Genomic DNA, 21,608 nt, shown 5'->3' with positions numbered 1-21,608 from the left:
AGGAAGTGGATAAAGGAAAGTTTTTTTACTCTGTGTGTCTCATAGCACTAGAGCTTGCAAGCATCCAGTTGAAGGTTCCAGGTTGGAAGTTTGTAAGGATGTGAATAGATGCCAGAAGAGGATACATTTATTAGATATTACCTTCCCAGTGCCGGATTTATGTATAAGCTAAACAAGCTATAGTTTAGGGCCCCACTCTCTTGGGCCCCCCAAAAAAAAATTAAAGGAAAAAAACCTGGATGCACATTTCAAAATATAAGATAAAAAACAAATAAAATAAAACCTACATACAGCAACAGTCTTTTGTGTTGTGTAGGTTCCTATGATGTAAGTAATGGGCCCCGCCTGCTAGCCTGCTCCCTAAAATATCACTGGTTTGCTCATTTCTATATATAGGGTGCCTACATTCTGCATGGACTGGTTGTTGGCAACATGTAAAACATTACCTTCAGTAGCCTAAGGGACCCCTGACCATTAGGTCCAGTTGTGGCCGACTCTGGGGTTGCGGCGCTCATCTCACTTTATTGGCCGAGGGAGCCAGCGTACAGCTTCCGGGTCATGTGGCCAGACTAAGCCGCTTCTGGTGATCCAGAGCAGCGCACGGAAACGCCGTTTACCTTCCCACCGGAGCGGTACCTATTTATCTACTTGCACTTTGACGTGCTTTCGAACTGCTAGGTTGGCAGGAGTGGGGACCAAGCAATGGGAGCTCACCCCGTCACGGGGATTCGAACCGCCAACCTTCAGATTGGCAAGTCCTAGGCTCTGTGATTTAACCCACAGCACAACCCGCATCACATCAGTAGCTTAGGGCCTCATAAAACCTAAATCCAGCCCTGACTCTTCCTCACATTTGTGAGCTTAAAAGAGAAGCTTAGATAGGCTAGTTCTAGCCTTTTCGTTTAAAAAATCCAGGATGCTTTAAGGCAGACCAGATTCCCCTGGTATTTCTCCCTTTTTTCCCCTTAAAACAATAATCACACAAACAATCTTGTAAAAGGTAAAAATAACATTTCCTCACTCGGAATACTTGAAGAGTAACAGATACAGCAGCTTTGTTCAGTCAGGCTTAAGATGGTAATTCAGTTACAAATACATGCTTAAGTCTGGCTTAAGATGGGGTCTGAGCATTGGAGCTCAGACATAGCAGATTCTTCTTCACATTTCCGGCTTGGTGATGAGATGAAGAGTAAGAGTGAAGAGAGGCAAAGGAGCAAAGAGTGAAGAGGAAGTGCCCAGCTAAGTGAGGAGATTCCATTTTCTCCAACTTATCTTCCAAAAAACCCCTATCTCTGACATAGAGTGCCTCATCATCTAAAAACAAATTATTATTATTATTATTATTATTATTATTATTATTATTATTATTATTTAATTAATTAAATTTGTATACTGCCCTTCGTCCAAAGATCACAGGGTGGTTCACGAAAAAATACAAAATGAGAACACAAAATATAATGGAGGGGTGTGCTTCAGAAGTATTGTTTTTACTCAGATCCAAAGAAATACACATTTACCAGTTGATTAAAAGCTAGAGCCTGTGCGGATTTTTTTTTCAGAAGTCAACCCTACTGGATTCAGTAGGACAATCTCAGGAAGCTGTGCACAGGATTATAGCTTAAGTAATAGATGAATTCCAACCACGATGTAGTAGGAAACACACGTTCCTGCTCCTTTCATTTCAATGGGGTTTGTATGGGAGGACTTAGCCATGGATTGCCCATGACCTTTATGAATGATCAGAAGTTATTATACCTGCAGACCAATCTTTTTGGCATGTTTACTGTGAAGTACTTCCTACTGTGCTCAGGGGTCTTACTCTCAGATAAGTGTGCACAGGATCACAGCCAACAGCAATGCTCCCGAACTTAACTGAGGTTTCACCAGCACCACTTACTGTTTGCTCTGGTGGGAATGGGCAAAGCAACTCAGTCTAGCCTATCTTGCCAGGGACGTGAAGCGGAGTGGGTCACGATGCAAAAAATCTGGAGAAAGCAGAGAGCGATATTGGTGGTCGTCCCTCTTTCGCGGACGTTATAGTTAAGGAACCTAGAAAATCAGGAGCTGCCTTATATTGAGTCATAGTATTGGTCCATGTAGCTCAATATTGTCTACACCGACTAGCAGAGACCCTCCAGGGTTGCAAGCAAGAGTCTCTCCCAGCCCGACCTGGAGATACCAGGGATTGAACCTGGAACTTTCTGCATTCTATACACACACGTATCTCACAAATTTCTGCAAAAGAAAGAAGTATTTCTTTCCTCCTTGCCCTAAACTCCGTCTCTTCTAGGGCTTAGCATCTTGGATGCTCTTCGTGTCACTTGTGAAGGACCAAATGAAAAGCTACAAACAGTCGCGTGTTAAGGTCTCCTGACATTTCCTTCTTCCCTTCCTTCCAAGGAAGCATGGCAACGGGGAGCACTTAGCCCTTTACCCTCCAGTCGTTTTCTGCTCCAGGCGCACAACCCCTCCTCCGCCAGCGCTTGTTTCACCTGCGGGTGCCAACGCAGAGTGGGAGGGAAGGAATGACCAGGAGGAAAGGGTCACGTAGCCTTTCCCCTCCATTGAGTTTGCTCCTTAGCCAAAACTCCATCCTTCAACAGTCGCCTTCCCTCTTGGGGGGGGGGGGAGTCCTGGCGTCTGCAGTGTAACGTCTAGCTGGGCCCTGGAAATTCAAGCGGGGAGATGTTGAATTCTTCCCTGCGCCTCAGTGCTTCCGCTGCCCCCCGAAGATATCAGCAACACGTAAGAGTTAACCTTCCTGTTTTTAGTAGTAGCAGCACTAGGACTGTCATCCTCTGGGCCCTCGAGACCCAAAGTTTGCATATTTGTATTCCAGAACCTTATACTTCCAGCCCTCTGGAAACTCCCTCTAGGACAAGCGGTCCGTTATGTTTCCGGGTTGTAGTTATACAACTTCCCGGCGTTTGTTTTTGATTACCTCCCCTTTTCCGTTAAGGGTATTAGCGTGGTTCAGCTAATGAACGACACGCTGCCTACCATAAACATTATGCAGAGGGTGGGGGAAATGAGCTAAGCCATGAGGCAATAAAAGTTAGGGACGTCACGGAGCACTCTGTGGCTTCATTGTCGCCTAACTGAAATAATGAGGCTAAAATAGAGATTAAACACACGCACGCACAGACCCCAAAAGGGAAGGCAGGGATAAGCTTATGGAATCCTCATTACGGTCAATAGAACGACTTCAGCACCCTGGTCAGCTCCCGAGCGCTCTACGTGAGCGCGCCGGCAATAAAGGCAAGGAAGTATGATGGATCTGTGTCCATTCCCGCCCCCACCCCTCCGCAAAAAGCTATCTGGAAGGGGTGGGATATGTCCCTCCCTCCCTCCTCTTTGGGGCAGTGAGAAAGCGGGCGGTATGTTATTTATTTCTTTTAAGGCGCAGGGTATTATTGTCAGCCAGGCGAGGAAACTCAGGTATTTATATACCAGCAGCGCTCCGGCAGTGTTCAGCTGTGATGGAAAGGAATAATAATTATTAGATCTATTTCAGATTAGGGCTTCACGACAAACAAAAGATTTAAATTACAGACCAATGGGGCGTGTGTGCGCGCGTTCCTTCATGAGTCTGCTTTGGTTAGGGGCTCCTTCCCTGGCAAGCTTAAATATTAAATATTAAAGTAAATATTTTAAAGTAGGAAACCCATGTTTCTGAACACAATAATGAATATTAAAATATTGTTATTTCTACTATTAATGGCATGGTCCAAGGGAATACAAACTCTCTTTAAATGGATGGGATTTTCTGTACTTTAAATACTAATACTGTACTAAACAATTTTCTTCTGGGATGCAGCAGATTTTTAAATCCCTAGGTATTCACCGCCTGGTTGTTCTGGGTTTTTTGTTTGTTTTGGGATGTTGCTGGGGTTTTTTTTTTAAAAAAAAGGAGGGAATGAACTACAATATGAAGGTTTTCAAAAAGATTATTTTGGGGTCTCAGCAAAATTTGCCATATTTCTACAGGTACGAAATTCGTTGGAAGGATATGGTTATTTCACTTTTCATGGTGGAATTCTTCCCCTTTTTTCAACAATGGGGGAAATGGAGGAAACATGAGAATGAATCCCGAAGACAAATATGTGAGGATGTGACGTGAAGTGTCATTCGGATATTTAATGTGAAAATGCGAGGGGTTCAAACTAAGCCGGGAGAAAAAGCACGTTGCTCGGGCTGTGCGATTTAACAGCGGCTGGGGGCGAAGGAGAGACAGCTCCTCCGCCGGCTCCCCGGTAGATCTCTACGTCCAGAGCAATGAAAGGCTGAAATCCTTTGGTCGCTTACAAGGGAGTAAGCCCCGTTGAATGCCATGGGATTCACTCCGAGCGCAATCGGCCTCCCAGAGAACCGGCTTCATTGAATCTAACGCAAAAGATTGCTACCCATAATAACCCTTTACTTCACCACCGTCACCACCCCACTCCTCCAAGCAGCTTCGTTCCAAGAGAGGCAAAAAAAAAAGATCTGTTTTGGTTTCCCGCTTATAATGGGCAGAAGGGAGGAGGGAGAGAAACTCGTCTCACTACTGGTCCACCGATGCCTGCTATTGTCTACTCTGACTGGCAGCAGCCCTTGAACCCAGGATCTCTTCCTGAATGGAGATGGCAAGAATAGAATCTAGGACCGCCTTGCATTAGCAAGGCACGTGCTTTGTCACTTTGGAGAGAGAAAGAAGCTTACATTAAAACCCACTATACGGCCGGAGCTTCTCCTGCGCAAACCCACCCACCGAGAGCCGTTTCCTTTTATTTCGGTGGGACTCTTCTGCAGGAGAACTTCCACCTTGCCCAGCATCCTGCCCCCGCCACAAGCCCTCCAATTCCCTCGGGTGCTTTTTAGGAGACCCGTGACACACACACACCAACATTCCCCAGCGTTATGCTTCAGTCCTGATTTCGTTTCTTCCCCGCTGGGCTCTCTCGCGAGCGGGGTGGTATTGTGGGGAGGGGGGTTACTGTAGGAGTGGGCATCGCCTCGTCCACGTGAACTGCTCGACAACCCGCACCCCCACCCATGCAACAATCCCCGCAAGCCACACGAAACAGCAACATAGGACGTCCCCCACCCCGCCACCTCCCAGTCACCCACTCCCAGCCTGTTAGCATTGAGACGGCCCTTTGGGGTGCAGTTCCAGCACCGGGGGAGAAGGGAGAGGACTCCAGAAGGCCCCTCCTCCGCCTCCCCACCTCTGCCACCCTTGTTGCGGATTCCCCCTGGAGGGGCAACTGCTAAGCTCGGCCAACCCTCTCCGCCTTTCCCTTTCCCTCCCCCTCCCCTACTGCTGGAGAGCCGGTGAGTCGTCGATCACGGATTTCCCTTTTTCTCACCTTCTAAACAAAGGCAAACGAGGGCACCGCCGCGCAGGATCAACACGCAGTCATTAGCGGGAGGCTGGCAGGGAGAACGAGAAGGAGATTTCTCTTTTCCTCCACCGCTCCCAGCTCCCGTTTTCTCCACTCACACCCAGCTCAGGCAACTCAAAATGTTCCATGGGCCATTCGCCTAGCTCGCCAGAATCAGCTCGTGTGTGTGTGTGTGTGTGTGTGTGTGTGTGTGTGTGTGTGAGAGAGAGAGAGAGAGAGAGAGAGAGAGAGAGAGAGAGAGAGAGAGAGAGAGAGAGAGAGATTGTGTGTTATAGATAGATGGACAGATAGATTTGTTCTTGTCCACGGCCCATCGGAATGAATGGGGGAAAACTGCTCACCTTCCTTCATTCCAGTGACAGCTTGACTGGGTTGACGCGCCCGCAGCAGAGCCTTTTCTGTGGTGGCCACAGGTGCCAATTTGAACAAAATATTGGGGAGGGGGCAGATAAGCACCGCCCTGCACAATCGATCACATAACGCAATGCGCACACACCATTTGAATGGGAATGCCCATCAACTTGGGGGGGGGCAGCCCCCTCATATATTTTATATTGACTCGTAGAGGTTGGCTCCGGTGGTGGTGGCCCCACAGGTCTATGACACCTTTGGCCCAATGACGTACAATTGGCCCCCTTCCGTTCGGGATTTTTGGAGGGGGTGGTGTTTGTTTAAATCTACTCCATCCATAGAAGCCAACTCCTAGGGACCCGAGGTCCCTTCGGCCCCGCCCCATAAAATATTGGAGCGGTCTGCCTGCCGCCGCGCTCCCCCCCCCGCCCCAAATCGATGGGCATTGTTATTCAAATAGTGTGCGTGTGCCACATCATATGATTGATTATGTGGAGCGGGGCTTACCTCCCCCCCAAAAAAAATTATTTTATTCAATTTGACACCCCTGACTCCATCTTGCTTTTCGTGATGGTTGTAGGCTGATGCTGCTGAATTTGTTTTTGTTTTTGTTTTGTTTTCAGCTAGGGAAGCGGAAGGCCTTACAGCTCAGTCGTTTGAGCATGCCCAGGTTCAATCCCCAGCGTCTCCAGGGTGGTTTTGAAAAAGGCCTGAAACCCCGGAGAGCCGCTGCCAGTCAGTGTAGGCGATGCTCAGCTGACTCGAGATAAGGCCGTCTCCTGTGTTCCTGTAACGATATGGGGTTATCTGCTGCCGGTTTGCTGGGCGTTAAAACAGCTGTTTGGGTTCAATGATCTGTGTGTGATGGTTGAATGAGCCTCAACAATAGTTTAGGAATTAAACATTAAAAATAAAAAGAGCCATGCTGGGTGACGTCAAGGCGCCATCCGGTCCACCCCCCTTTCCGGAAGTGGCCGAAGCTCCAGAAGCAGGACTTAACGGATACGTCTCCTCTTTGCTCTCCCCGCGCCACCGCAACTGTTTGTTGCAGTTACTACTCCTAAACATGGAGGATCAGCTGGCATAGCTAACGTAAGAAGATATCTGACTAAGGGTATCTCTTGGTGCTGGAATTAGAGGAGGCCTGGATAGGTATTAGCAGTGCTTTTAAAGAAAAATGTTTAGGAGTACTCTCATTCTCCTACTCATATTGAAATACTGCCCCTCAAGGAGGCCAAACTTAGATTAACAAAAAGTTTAGGGGTTTGCGTACCCCCAGAAAAAAGCACTGGGTAATGGGGGGGGGGGCTTTAATGAAATCAGCAAGTCCAGACCAATCTCTGCCAATGTATGTCCCTTCCTGTAGCCTTATTATTTAAAATAAAAAGTGGTTAAAATAACCCTAGGAAGAAGCTGTTAGGCTTTGGCTGGCGAGATCCTTTCTCCTTGTTTTAGGAGCAGTAGTGTAGCAGTCATATTCCAAGCCTGGTCAGGCAGAGAGAGCCTGAAATCGTAGCCCTAACAGGCTAGAACTTCATCTGTAGCTGGGTTTAAGGCATCTCTAGGTGTCCTCAATGTTTTTCACTTGTGGTCAAGAATTAGAGGCTCCCTGAGTCATGGAAGACTTCCAGGTAGCCGACAGCCTGGACACTGCTGCATAACAATTGAGAATGACCCTTCCTGTCTCGGAAAACTAAAGCAAAACAAAAACAAAAAACGGGGGTCTTTTGGAGAGAGACGCCACTTCAGATTTGGGGACTTCGTTTTCAGCAGAGTTTTAAAAGCCCCTTTAAATTCAACCTAAAGTTGAAAAGGAAAATGAGTCTTAATGAGTATTTGTTGTCGTTGTTTTTAATGATGGTTTAAACTAATAAGTGATTTCTTTGTTGAAGGCCGGAGTTCAGCAGAGTTATAACAACAAATTAATAGTCACCTTTTGTGTATGCGCCAAGGCTGGCTACACTGACCCATTCAGTTTTTTGTAACCACCGTCACACAGCGTCTAGTTCTGCAGTGGTCCTATCTATAAAATATGAGGTGTAGAGGGTGCGGGGCGGGGATCACATTGGTCTGAAACACAGAGGAAGGGGAAGAGAATGTTGACGTTGTGTTTAAAATTACATAAAAGGCTGCGAATTCTAATTAAATTGTGTCCAACACTGTAAAGAATGCTTAAGCGCATGTCAATATTTTTCCATGAGGCTTGTGTAGAAGGCGATGTGAATTAGACCTTAGGACCAAACCACAAGGTTTGGATAGAGTTACATACTGTTTGCATATGTTAATAAAGTTGCCCCCCCCCATCACAGAGTTTTTAGCAGTGCTTAGCTGGGTGTGGTTCAGCATGTATGTAGCTTGAAGCAGGAGAGGGAGCGAGAGAAACAATTGTGGATTTCTAGCTGGAAAAGCTACATTTTAGTAAAATATACTGTTAAGCCTCACACTGGGATCAGTGTCGAAACAATCTCTAAGACTAAAACAAAATGTAACAGAATTATTCTTTCCGGAACGTTTAAACTAAGTTCTGCAAGTAACGTTTGTGATTTTGTGTGTTTGTGTGTGTTGGAGAAGATTCATTTCTACACAGATGGTCTGATCAGAGAGACATCTTGTAACTTATATCTTTATCTGAAAAGCTCTTCCTACATCGTGGTAATATATATATATATATACAGCGCTCCCGCATTACTCAGGGGCTCCTTCAGCGCTTCCTTTGTCCGGGTTATTTTGCTGCTCTGGAATTCGTCTACAGACTTTCGTCGGAAGAAGGAACCGGAAGTTTGGGAAATAATCCGAGCAAAGATAAAGAAAAGCCCTGTGGCTATTTACTTTTTCTCCCCGCCCCCTACACACACAAAAAGCCAACTCCCGCGAGACCTGAGACTTCTGGCCCAAACCAAATGAATAGCTTTAAAGAAGGAAGGTGGATGTTAGCAGCACATTCAACTGTGAACGAGGTGATCAGAGTAAGTGCTGGGGCCAGATGAACAAAACTCTGTTTAATTGGAGGAGGGGTGTTGGAAAGACTCAAGTGAGATTAAAAGAAAGGTTTCTTGACTTTACACAGGAAAATGAATGGGTGGGTGGTCTGGTCCTCTGATGGGTTCACAGGTATACACTATGTAGATGCACACAACTTCATCAGGTGTGATGAAAACCATATGTTTCCCAGGTTCCAGTCCCGCCTGCATTATTTTCAAATGTTGCTGGTCAGGGGTTGCCTAAAGCAGAGAGAGCTTGGCCTCTGAGAGGAGGAAGGAAAGCTCTGCTGGATGAGGTTAGTGGCCCATCTCGTCCAGCATCCTGTTCTCACAGAGCTCAACCAGATGCCTTGTGGGAAACTCACAAGCAGGACCTCTCATCACTTGTAATTCCCAGCAGGCCACCACAGCAGAGGGGGAGAATAGCCATCATAACAAGCAGCCAATGTTAACCAAATCCTTCATGAATTTGTTGAGTGCAGGGTTTCCCAAACTTGGGTCTCAAACTGTTGTTGGACTACAATCCCCATCATCCCTGACCATTGGTCCTGCTAGCTATGGATGATGGGAGTTATAGTCCAACAACAGTTTGAGACCCAAGTTTGGCAAGCACTTAAGAACATAAGAAGAGCCTTGCTGCTGGATCAGGCCAATGGCCCATCTAGTCCAGCATCATGTTCTCACAACAGCCACCCAGATGCCTGTGGGAAACCAGAAGCTGAGTGCCACAGAGCTCTCTTGGGGAATGGGGAGGGGGAGAAAGCACTTGAGCCCTCCCCACTCCCTGTCGGAAGCTCTATGCCAGAATTATCCTATAAAAATCAGTGGTTTTGGGGTTAGGGCTTGTTTCTCCAGTCTGAGGTGCATACTCCAGTTCGGATAATGGGGCTCAGTTATGATCCCTTAACACAGGCTTCCTCAACCTTGGCCCTCCAGATGTTTTTTGGCCTACAACTCCCATGATCCCTAGCTAGGAGGACCAGTGGTCAGGGATGATGGGAATTGTAGTATCGAAACATCTGGAGGGCTGAGTTTGAGGAAGCCTGCCTTAACACAACCCACCTGGTGCCACTGAACACTGGCTTTTCAGTACTGTTTGTGAACTTTCTAAGGCACTCCAGTGATGGTGAGTTGGGAACCTGGGCATGGTAGTTCTTGCAGGCTGATTATTGTGGAGCAGAAGAGTGGGGCCTCTGCTTGTACTACTTCCAGTTTCCTTCAACCCAAAGAGAAAGGCGGGGGGTGGGTGTCCTCTAAACCTCTGTATAACATTAACACCACTAATTTCAGACTGTTCCATTTACATAGCCTCCGAAGTATCTGTGACTCAATAGGAACCAGCAGAATACAGATTTAAAGCGGAACGTGTTTGTAACGTCAAGGTTTAACTGTGGATATGAGGAGGTGGTTGAGGGTGTCTCTAAGCATGTGCAGAAGCATAACCATATTTTCACCACCTCCATCACTAAAAAGAAACCCAACATGCTTGACATTCAGTTTTCACCTATGATGCGTATGTGCTGTTTTGCAGGTCGAAGGGGTTGGTTTCCAGAGCTTCAAGGGTCAGGCGCATTTATTTAGATTGTAAAAAAAAACTTGTTTATTTCAATGGAAAATACTCCCAGGTAGAATATATAGTTCACTTTGCTGCCTTCTCTGTCAAGGGATGGACAGGGGGAGACACACTTCAGTGATGGAGGGGTAGCATAACATATGGTTTAGTAGTATACATGAGCCATTTCATATGCACACTGACCTCATTTGGCCTTTCATACAAGGGGCTGGTTCTCATTGAGGTTCCCAGGTTGTAACACTTCAGAATGGGGGAGCTAACCAGCACTGTTGGTTGCTAGCATAACAAAATGCTCCTCCCTATTGGAATAACACTTGTAGTTTAATGTTGAATTTTGGATATAATGGAGATGTCAAAGATTTGGATGCAGGAGGAAATGGTTAACAAAAGGACCCACAAAGGGGAGGAAGGAAGTCCAGGAGATTCTTTGGAATCTTGTTTTTATGGTGATTGTTGGATAATCGATTGTAAAACCTTAAACTGAAAAAATATTATTATTATTAATTATTATTATTATTATTAATAATAATAATGCTGCTCGCAACCACCACCACCATGTCTTTCGTTAAAGAAAATGAATAGATCATGCAGAAGGCTAGGTCTGAATCTTTCTCCTAGACCCCAGTTTTCTACCTACATGGATGTTGTCGTTGTTTGCTCCCCTGTGGAGCAGCATTCCATCATACAAGTTCCCACTACTAGTGGATTGCAGTGGTCCAGCCCTGACACAGCTGCTTCTGTGCAAATGAGGCCCGGCTCACAACCTTGTACCAATGAATGTGCAAAGCTTATAATCAACCCTGGTATGACATCCACAGGCTCTTGACCTCATCCAGAAGGAGGCAGGGGCAAAGTGTGGGAATCAAGCCCACCCTCTTGCAAAAGTCAGCCAGAGAGGCTAAACATTAGCATTTTACATTCTTTAGGTTGCACCTGCACCATACATTTAAAGCACTAGGATTCCATTTTAGGAGTCATGGAGTCCTTCAAAGAACCTTGGAGGTTGTGGCCTTGCAAGGGTGCTGAAAGTAGTTAAGAGACCTTCTCTTCTCCTCACAATTCCCAGAGTTCACTGGAAAGAGGGTTTTTTTTAAAAAAAAAAAAAAAGGTAAAGGACTTACTCTGGGAACTGTAACTCTGTGAGCGGAATTCAGGGGTCTCTTAACAACTGTCAGCACCTTTACTGAACTACAATTCCCAGGATTCTTTGGGTGAAGCTGTTTAAAGTGTTATCATAGCGCCTTAAATGTATGGTGTGTAGTAGAGACCAACATTCATAGTAGAGACCAATATCCAAAGCAGAACCCAATTCACCCTGTATCCCACCCAACCCAGAATGCTTGTCCGTCAGGCTGGCTCACACGTTTCTGTACATCGATTGCTGGCAGATAAGGTGTGAACCGATTCCATGGAAAATCATTGTGTCTGGAGACACGTGGGCGTTCCAGCTGAAAAACCGATCTATGTTTGAAGTTGAAAGAGAGAAACTTCTGAAGACAGATCCCTGGACTGAGCCACTTCAAAAAGTGTGGTATGAAGGCGCACAAGTTTTTTAAACTAACTAAGTGTAATAAACATATCTGAGAATAAGATTTAGCACAGCCAGATAACGATAATTTATTTCACGCAAAAAGTTCTTTTTAAAAATACTTTCTCAACTCGCACAAAGATACACAGATCACTCCTGCTCCCTCGCTCTCTCTCTCTCACACACACACACATTCTGAAATGGCAGGGTCCAGATGTCTACCCTCTCATTCTGCCTCACATGCAGAAACCTCTCTCCCCCATCTTTGATATGGAGCAGCACATTCACACGTGCACGTTCACTACTTCGTTCACTACTACGCAGTCGCTTCTAGCCAGAGAGCAGATTCTTTTCAGAGACGGATCTGGAAAAGTTCGCCTCTAATTTTAGTAGCCAGTAACGGCTGCCGCACAGAGACAAGCTCAGTACACGCGGGCGCAGTTTCCCCCCCGCGTGTTGCACACGACCGGTTCCTTTCCCCGGTCCCCTCGGATGACGAACGGAGCAACAATCCGTCGATCCCGGCAGTCTCGTCTGAGATCAGTCGTGATTCTATTGCTTCTTTCTTTTTATTTTCTTCTTTAAAAAAGGAGGACCTCCCTCTTTTTCTTAGCTTTTTTATAACCCCTCGAGGCGTGGGTGGGCGGGCAGACGCTATGGGTTCGAGGCTGCGCTTCTCCTCTTAAAAAGAGAGAGAGAGAGATTGGGGGATTTTTTCTGCTGTTCTTTCTTGCCGTCCGACGGCACCCGGCGGGTCCTTGTTCCAGGTACGCAGTTTATCCGACTTCGAGTGTCCTTTCTGTTTCTTCACCCCTCTCTTCCTTTCCTTCCAACCAACTGCGGAGAGTCTGTGCAGCTCTGAGAGAAGAATTGAGGGCGGGGGGGGGGAGAGGGGGGATTTGGAGAAGGGGTGGGGTGGGGTGGAAGCGGAGGAGGAACTCGAAATGAGCGCTCTCCTTCTTTAGCACCGCTTCCTCGTATACCAAGCAACCCGTTTTATTTTCCTTGGGTGGGTAGACGATGCTTCTTTAATGACACAATTAATTAGCAGGGTTCCATAAACTCGGCCCGCCTGCTCCTCGAGGCGCGCCTCCCTCCCTCCCTCTCTCTCTCTCTCTCTCTCTCTCTCTCTCACACACACACACACACACACCTCCGTTTCCAGTAGGCTTGATGGAATTAGAAGTTTGAGGGGAAACCTGGAAGGAACCTGCAGCTCACTGGATCCACGCATCCCAGCCCACTTCCCGGGCGTGGGAGATGTGGGAAAGTCACACGAACTCGCGAGGTAACCCCGCGTAAGCAGCACGTGTGCGGAACGCGTGGGAAGGGGGGCCCAGGATGCATAAACGCGCCCCAACTTAACGCGCGTAATTGGAAATACCCTTCCAGCTTATCCTAAGATATACAGAGAAACGATTCCAGAGTTCAGAGGCGTGTACTGTCTGAGTGTACCATAATCCGTTTACTTATGAAATAACGATACCTGAAATCCATTTAAGAATTCGATATCCAATGCCCAAAACCTCTGATATTATTATTATTATTATTATTATTATTATTATTATTATTATTATTATTATTATTATTAATTTTACTGTTCTCTTTATTTATTCTATTGCGTTCTTCAGATTTCTACACCAACCTATTCCCAGCTCAACTCTACAGCACTTTCCGGTGTTGATGAGCGGTTCGCAAGAGGGGGTACAGTCGCTCCATTTCTCTCCAAGCTCTGCTGACTAGAGATTCCTTTCGAAACGCTGTGAAATAATTTCTAGGTGGCCACTGTTTTGGTAAAAGTGTGGGCTGGTGATCGATGTGTAAAAATGGGACAGAAACGGCTGGGGGACTTTGTGTGCACTTTGCTGTCATGGGAGATGGGAAAGGAAAGTATGAGATTTGGAGGTCCTGGATTCGTGGAGGCTCATTCACACGCGCGAGTCATCACGGTTTGTTTGTTGGTTGGTTGGTTTTGGCAGTCGCCATGTGATGAATATGCATGTCTGAACCAGCACCTACAAACCCCGGTGTGTATAGGCGGGGGTGGCATTATAAATGACATTATTGAACAGACGCCAAGATTCTTTGCGCACGCCGGTGGGCGTCCCTAAGAGAAAGCGAGTCCTGGCACTGGGCTGGGGTGGAGGGAGGGAAAAGGGGGGGCATTATTTATTTCGGAGGCGACAGACGCGAGGGTCGCCTCCTATCATTCGTTTCAGAGCCAGAAGAGCCTGGAGTGAGGTCTCAGGAGCGCAAGCTGGTGGGAACGTCTCCTGCGCAACTGACCAGACCCCCTTTTGCGCAAAGCGCCCGTTCTTTCCCGAAGGGCCTCACGGCAGGAGATTCAACCCCCAGCTTTGAGAGGGGATTTCCTTCTCCACCTCTTTGTTCGCGGAGGGAAGCTTGTGAAAGTGTGTGAATGAACCCCTTTCAGCTTTCTTTTACGTTTTATTTTATTTAAAATTTTCCTTTCTCGCTTTCTTTCTTTTTCTTTCCCCCCGCTCGCACTCTCCTTTTAAAAATAATTATAAAAATGGTGTCGTTTCCATCTGCCTGCTTATCCCCCCCTCTCTCTTTCCTGTTTAACCTTGGTATTAATTTCGGACGGATCTCCTTTAAATGCGCTCCGTAATGCATTCAGACGCCGCTGGACTTTTTGTACCGTAGGTTATATTTACACCCAAAACAAAATAATTACACTTTTGTGGGAGAGAGAGAAAGCTGGGTGATTAGGGCTGTTGCTCTTTGCGGCAAAACACTTTCGCAGTGGTACACCAGTAACAATTTTTCACGGCTGACTGAAATCAAAGGGAGGCAGTAATGAATCCGGCGAGCAATTTAAATTTACAATTTGTAACGCAGCCACTCAGAAAGAGCCCCACAGCCCACAAGCCCCGAGAACCTCGCTGGGTTTGGTGAGGTTGTTTAATGTTATATATCAAAAAAGAACCCTCCCCCCTCCAACATCTTTTCCTTCCCTACCTATTCTTTTATTTTTCCAGAAGGAGGTTTTAATGAGGAAAATCAGAAGTCATTCATACACGCACCCCACCATCCCAACGCTCTCATTGTTGCCAAACCTATTCTTCGCTTGCCTTTTCTCAAAACTCCTCGCCTCCTTTTGCAGAAACAAGCACATTCCATTCCGCACCTACAATGTGCGCGGGGTGTGTGTGGGGTGTGTGTGTGTGTGTGTGTGTGTGTGTGTGTGTGTGTGTGTGTGTTTGTTTGTGTGTGCAAGAATCAAAGACACGATCCTGCCAAGGTTAATCATTTTTAAGGCTGTCTCCTCCTGGGAACGAATAAGCCCCGCTTGGACTCCCTGGGACTTGGTTCCAAGAAGTGTGGAAATGCAATCTAATTTTATTTTTATTTTATTTTTTATTTAGAGACTCTCCCTCCCGCCTTTGGAACAGGGGAGGGATTTAAAGCGCGCGCACATGCACATGCACCCTAGCTAAAATAAATGGAAAGTGAAGGCTTTATTTTCCTGATCGAGGCTGCTTAGAGAGAAAAGCTGGTGGAACACAGCGGTGTACACTAACCCTGCCGGGGATTGCGGCCCTGCGCACGTTTGCTTGGGAGAAAGTCCCACTGAATGCTGTGAGATCTGTTAATTCAGTGCAGGGCGGGGTGCGTATACAGGGGAGCGGGGAGGAAAATGTCAAAGACTAGGCCCCATTCAACAGATTTCTGAGTCATAGCTCTCTCTCGCTCTCTCTCTCTCTAGTTTGTAAGTTCCTTGGAGGCAGAGACCTGCTTTGCTGCGCCCTGCAAAGCGTCGAGCTAGCAAGCAAATAAACAAACAAGCCTGCGTTGGATTTTGGCCAAAAAAAAAAGCGCCTTTCAGTCTAGCTTTAACTCCTACTCAGAGTAGACCCACTGAGATCAATGGGCCGAAGGCATTTTTGTCTTAACTTCAGCGGGTCTACTCTGAGTAGGACTAAGATTGGACACAACACAGAGACACATTCCTTTGGGGGTTTTGCTGGAAACGCGCATTTAGACTACGCAGCAGCACTAGGGAACCAGACCCCGCAGAAGTGCAACTCCCATCATCCCGGACCTATTGGCCCTGGTCCTGGCTGCTGCCGCTGGGGCTGCTGGGAATTAGAGTCCCAATATCTGGAAGGCCACGCGTTCCCCATCCCTCATAATAGACAGCTTGGAGCCCCCGAAGCCACTAACACGCGCGCCCACGTCTTTCCCCCTCCCTTTCTCCCCCATGTGTGTCTTTTAAACAACACTCCTGTAAGGTTGGCGGGGGCGATGGGGAGTGGGGAATAATTTGGAATATCAACAAAAGAAAAAACCCGTCGCAATGCCAAACAGATAGGTAATTAATTACAAAACTCAGGGGGGATATGCAGAGTGCAGCCTTACAAATTCTACAGAGCTTAACTGATTGGAAACAGATGATTATCTTGTTTGTCTTTTCGCTGTTTCCTTTATCCCTCCGCCGTCTGTTGCGCTGTAATGTTGATACACTTTACTCTCTTCAAAGGGGCGCTTTGCTGCTTTCTTTTCTTTTCCTTTCTGGTTTTTTTTAATATAGTAAATTCCATCAACAGCGCGCGCGCCTCTTATTACTGTCACCGCCGCAGTTGCCAACGCGCAGTCGCTTTATGAACTAAGGAGAGAGAGAGAGAGAGAGAGAGAGAGAGAGAGAGAGAGAGAGAGAGAGAGAGAGAGAGACTCTGACTGTAGGGTTTGATTCTCTCTAACCATCTGTTCCAGCGCGCTCGGGACCCCGGAATAGGCCTAGCGGGGGAGGGAGCAATGGAGGAAGAGCTGGAGATTTCGGGGGGGGGGCTTATGGGGGAGCTGTAATGTAGTACAATTTGGGGAACGGGAGCAAAAAGATTCCTCTCTCACACACACTCACACACACACTCTCTCTCTCTCACACACACAGACCCCTTCTTTCCAATGGAAAAAGCTGAAGATTTGTGTGGAGGGAATTGGGAAGAGGGGAGGTTCTAATCTAATGTATTACAGTTTGGGGAATGGAGGTATATATAATACACATAAACATACACACGCGCCTCTTTCTTCCAAGTGCAAGAGGAATGAAAAAGAGCTGAAGATTTGTTGGAGTGGAATTGGGGGGGGGGGTCCCCAATGTAGTACAGTTCGGGGAATGGAAGGTGAAAAGATCTCTCTCTCTCTCTCTCTCTCTCACACACACACACCCCTTTCCTTCCCAGTGCATTAAAATGAGGAAGAGGGGTGAAAAGCCTGTTCCATCCTGGATGAGGGAGAACTGAAAGGGTGGGAGAAAGAGTTATCTCCTCTTCCCAGATGTTGATAGGGAGGGAAATTATCGATTTTGTGGGCATTATCAGTTCTGATGTATAGATGCCCGGTGATGTGTCAGGAACAGTAGCTGGGTGGGAGAGGGGCTTTGTCTCCCCCATGCAGATTTTTGAGTAGCCGATAGTGATGAAGGCAGGGGGTCCGGTTCGGGGGTGGAGGATTTGTGCGTGTGCGCGTTTCTGAGAAAGAGAGGATTGGGTTCTATATGGCCAACCATATTCGAGAGGAATGCTAGCGCCATAAAGGAAGGACCCCTCCGTTGCGTTGTGGCTGCGATCCCAGCCGCGCTGAAGGAAGGAGCGCAACGCCCTGAAGTCATCGGGACTTACTTTGAAGTAAATGCAATGCGATTAGGATTGCGGCAATAAATAAAAGAAATCAAGGTGGTTGTTGCTGTGCTGCGTTCCCCGCTCTTTTTCTCCTCCACCTCCTTCCCATAACACCAAAGAATAAATTGGAAGAAGAAGCTGCCAAGGTTGGGTGAAAACGATAAGAACCCCTACATATATCAAATATTTTATAGACGATAAAGGAGGAAGGAAGCACGTGGCCGGGAGATATTAACGGTGAGGTTCAGGGTATTCTACGCATTCATAAACGCATGACCGAGTAACTGCGTATCTTTCCACAGATATCTCCGTATAAGGAAGGCTCTCTAGGTAGGACGTTCTTCATGCCGAATTGCACTGAAGTTGCACAAACTGGAATCCAGATTCAACCACCTTCGAGTACACTGCTCTAGTCTAACACTATAGAAACGAACCTTGAAGGCTTATTTTGGGGGTGCATTAATTTTCAGGCTTGCGGACTTTTTCAGTCCAAAGCCCCTTCTATCTACACACCATCAGGGTTTGGATGTCTTGTTCTCTACTCGTTTTTCCTTCGTTCCATATAGATTTATGGCGAAGTGTGTGCGTGAACGTGCGCGCTACCCTGTCTCCGCGCTCAGCACACACCCCCTTTATTGGTACATAACAACATACCTTCTGCGGTGCGTGGTAAATATAAACGCAAGGTAATTCCACGGGGTTTTATTCATAGGTAAGGAAACACTCGCCACAGGCAAAACCACACTAAAAAAACACACAACCCACGAGTAACAATGCATGTTCTACTATATTGTATACGTATACGTGTATATACGCGGGACTCGATTTTCCCTACGCAGGTAAAAACATAGTTTTAAAACTGGAAAGATTTTTTTTAAATCATTCCATTAAAAAAAACCAACCTGCAGATAAATGCAAGTCCTATTGATATATTTTACCCAGTAGAAAATATTTGCAAGAAAGGGCTCGCAGGGCGCCTTTGGAAATGTATGTGTACATAAAGGTCTTTGTTTTGCCTTGTGTTTTGAAGGAAACAAATATCTAGAGTGTTTATCCACGGATCTCCCCCCGCCCTGCAAATGCTTCTCGAGGTCGTGGGTTTCTGCGTGGGAGTCTTTCCGAGTCTCTTCAAGATTCAAAAAGATTTTGAGACCAGAAGGTAAAGGGAGATACGAACGCCAACATTAAATGCCACCAACATAGTCAGTAGGTAGGATACGGATTAACTTCACGTCTTACACGGCAGTTGTGTGAGCGGTATGTTAATAACAGGGATGGAGATAAGTGCACGTGTGCGCGCGTGCGTGTGATATATGTGTCTGGATGGTACATATAATTGAATTTCCGTTTAGATTGGAAAACCTTTCGCTAGGAATAATACACCCACGTTTGACAAAGACCTTCGCACCGTGCTAAATATTGGGAGGGGGGTGGCTGTATCTCACACAGAGACCCAAAGAAAACAATCCAGAATCTTAAAACCGAAGTACTCTGCTTTAAGTCGAATTTACCTCCCCACCCCCACCACCCACCCACAAACCTCTACCATCCTTAGACCTTTCCTTGGACACAGAGAACCCCTTCAAACGGGTGGAAACCTGGAAAGATCTTGCCAAAGGGAATAAGCTTAAGGGTGAGAGTCTCAATTTACAATCATTCACACACAATCCTTTTCCTTTTTTAAAAAAATCTCACTGCATATAGTCAAGACAGGAAACGATTTCTGCTTTAATAATAATTTAAAAATAGGTTTGCCAGACTGAATAACATTCCATTTTTAGAACTCTCCACTCCGGTCAAAGTCCAGCGTCTCCAGCGTCTCTCCTCTCTATAGCTGGTCTCTCTCACTCACATTGGGAACAAAAGTCTTGGCTGCTGGACTCACAGGACAACACACCAGTCCTTTGTTTTGAACAGATTTTTCTGCGTTGGTTCCAGGAAGGGCCATTAATATTCCCTTCGCCACCGACTTCACAAACACACACACACACGCAAACACGACCCTTACACACCGTAGCTTTGCCATCCCTCCCGCCCACCCCCCTTCCCTCTTGCTCCGACGCGTATTTTAAAATCGGGGCCTTATCCAGCCCGGCGCGCTTCCTCCTTCCCCCCTCCAAAATTAGAAATTGGCCAATAGGCAAATTAAGTGGCTTGGGTTTTTGGTGTTTTTTTTTTGTTTTTTGTTACGAAAAATTAGATTCCATTTGAAAGAGGAAGGGGGTCTTCCTAGAGTAAGGATGTGGGAAGGATCCCGTTGAGGTCCCCGCCTGGCCTCCTAACGCACCGAGCTCACGTCGAGGAAATAGATTTTCTTTAGGAAGAACGAACGATTCCCATGTTCTCTCTTTTCAGATGGCATCTATTTCAGATGGCGAACTCTGGGGAAAAGGAAGGAAGGGGCATTTATTTGGGTTTCTGCCCTCCCCCCCCCAGCTCTTCTTTGAAGCTCTGCATCTCAGCTCCCCCACCCACCCACACTTCTAATGTTGTCGTACAAATGAGGGGGGGGAGAGTTCTCTCTTCATTATCAGACTTAATGAAATGACTAACTATGTATTTGGGGCTCGGGCCATTCACGGCGGCTTTGTGAGAGGCTTGTCAAACCCTCCCATTTCTAGAGAGCAAGGAATAGTTTGGGGTGTGGGGGAGGAGAGAGAACCTTGTAAGTTAATCTCTCCTGTCCCCCCTATTGTCCGTGCACCTTGCATGACAAAAAGAAGGGGGGTGCCAAGCCCTCTCTCCAAATTCCTAGGCAACAGGCGCACGAGGCCAACGGCCCCCTCCTCCTCCCCACTCCTGGATCATACACTTCCAAAGTCTTCCTAGATCAGGAATTTTATTTTATTTTATTTTTTAAGGGAAGGGAACCTGCCAACACACTCCCAAACCTTCCTAACTAGGCCATGTGGCGTCTCAATGGACCTTACTCCCAAGTAAGCAACCCTCCCCCCAGCCCCATCGATAGGCCTTGAGAGAAACGGGGCTCGGAGAAATCCAATCCACACAGGAGAAGTTAAAGGGGAACACGAAAGATGTCGCGGTCGATTCACTCTCGCTTTTTCGCATTCCCCCAGCCTCCGAGTAGCAACTTTATGCATTCGAGTCCTGGTGAAAATTCTATTCGAACGCTCGTTTCGCGCGAAGATTATTTTATCCCTTTCATTTTCTGCCTCTGCAATTGCTTCCTTGGACAGTTTTCAAGACCCTGGAATTGGAGGGCGGCGGCGTGCGGGGGAAGGGCGGACTAATTGGCAAAGTTTTATTGCTATAATTATTCGCATTAGTATTATTCGCTGGGAGTGGGAGATTCTAGGATTCCCAGTCCCTTTCCCGAGAAGATAAGGAAGGAGGGGGTCCCAAAAGGTTTTATTTTCCCTATTTATTAATATTACTATTATTAATGAGGGGGAGGGAGAAAGAGAGGGGGGGAAAATTCCGGGGTTGCATGCCAGTCCTCCTTAGAGTAGACCCACTCGGAAGAATGGGCACAACGAACGCAAGTCCATTCATTTCAACGGGTCTACTTTGAGTAGAAGGTGGTAGGATGGGCATTCCGAGAATTACCGGCCCCTTTTCACTTTACTGCCGGGGTGGATTCGTCATCAGTAATATAATAAATATAATATAATAGTTTTACATACAGAGTCCCGAATAAGTGGCTCGATTTCACACAAACTTTACAGCCCAGATCCTCGCGCGCAACTGTTTCAGACAGGTAACGCCGCCTGCCCGCTCGCAGCCCAAGCCCCCTCCCGAAAGGAAACCGCGCGGAAAACTATCCTTGGATGCCTTCCTTGCCCCCCACCTGACACCTTTTTAGAGATTTCTTTTATTGCTAAAGCTGGCTTGTTTCTTTGGGGTGGGGGTCTCCCCAGGACCGATCTACCGATACACACACATACGCGTCCTCCAGCCCCCCGTGGGCCCCGATCCGCGAGCACCCCCTCCTCCCCAAGGCTCCTGAGGAGGCAAAATACTCACAGAGTACCCCGGCAAGCCAGGTGAAAATCTCGCCCCTCAACAATAGGGCTGCCTTCTTTTTCCCCCTCTGTGCCAAGCGCAAGGCTGGAGCCAATTTAGATATGCTATAAATTAAGAGGTTGCCATAGCCACCGGCTCGCCATTGGCCGCCGCCCACCCGAC

At 47.0% G+C, this 21,608-nt stretch overlaps 2 long non-coding RNA genes across 2 annotated transcripts; both read right to left on the bottom strand.

The window, feature by feature from the left end:
- Nucleotides 1-2,232: 2,232 nt before the first annotated feature.
- Nucleotides 2,233-5,679, bottom strand: LOC308576183. The gene is made up of 2 exons (XR_014003133.1): nucleotides 5,349-5,679; nucleotides 2,233-2,492 (listed from the first exon to the last, which is right to left on the bottom strand). It is a non-coding gene; the product is annotated as an uncharacterized lncRNA (long non-coding RNA).
- A 13,468-nt stretch (nucleotides 5,680-19,147) lies between these two features.
- LOC308576177 lies at nucleotides 19,148-21,558 on the bottom strand. The gene is made up of 2 exons (XR_014003127.1): nucleotides 21,447-21,558; nucleotides 19,148-19,843 (listed from the first exon to the last, which is right to left on the bottom strand). It is a non-coding gene; the product is annotated as an uncharacterized lncRNA (long non-coding RNA).
- Nucleotides 21,559-21,608: the final 50 nt, after the last annotated feature.

This window comes from Podarcis bocagei (assembly GCF_964188305.1).
Source record: "Podarcis bocagei genome assembly, chromosome: 16".
Classification (NCBI taxonomy): domain Eukaryota; kingdom Metazoa; phylum Chordata; class Lepidosauria; order Squamata; family Lacertidae; genus Podarcis; species Podarcis bocagei.
This window is presented reverse-complemented; position numbering and strand designations above follow the sequence as displayed.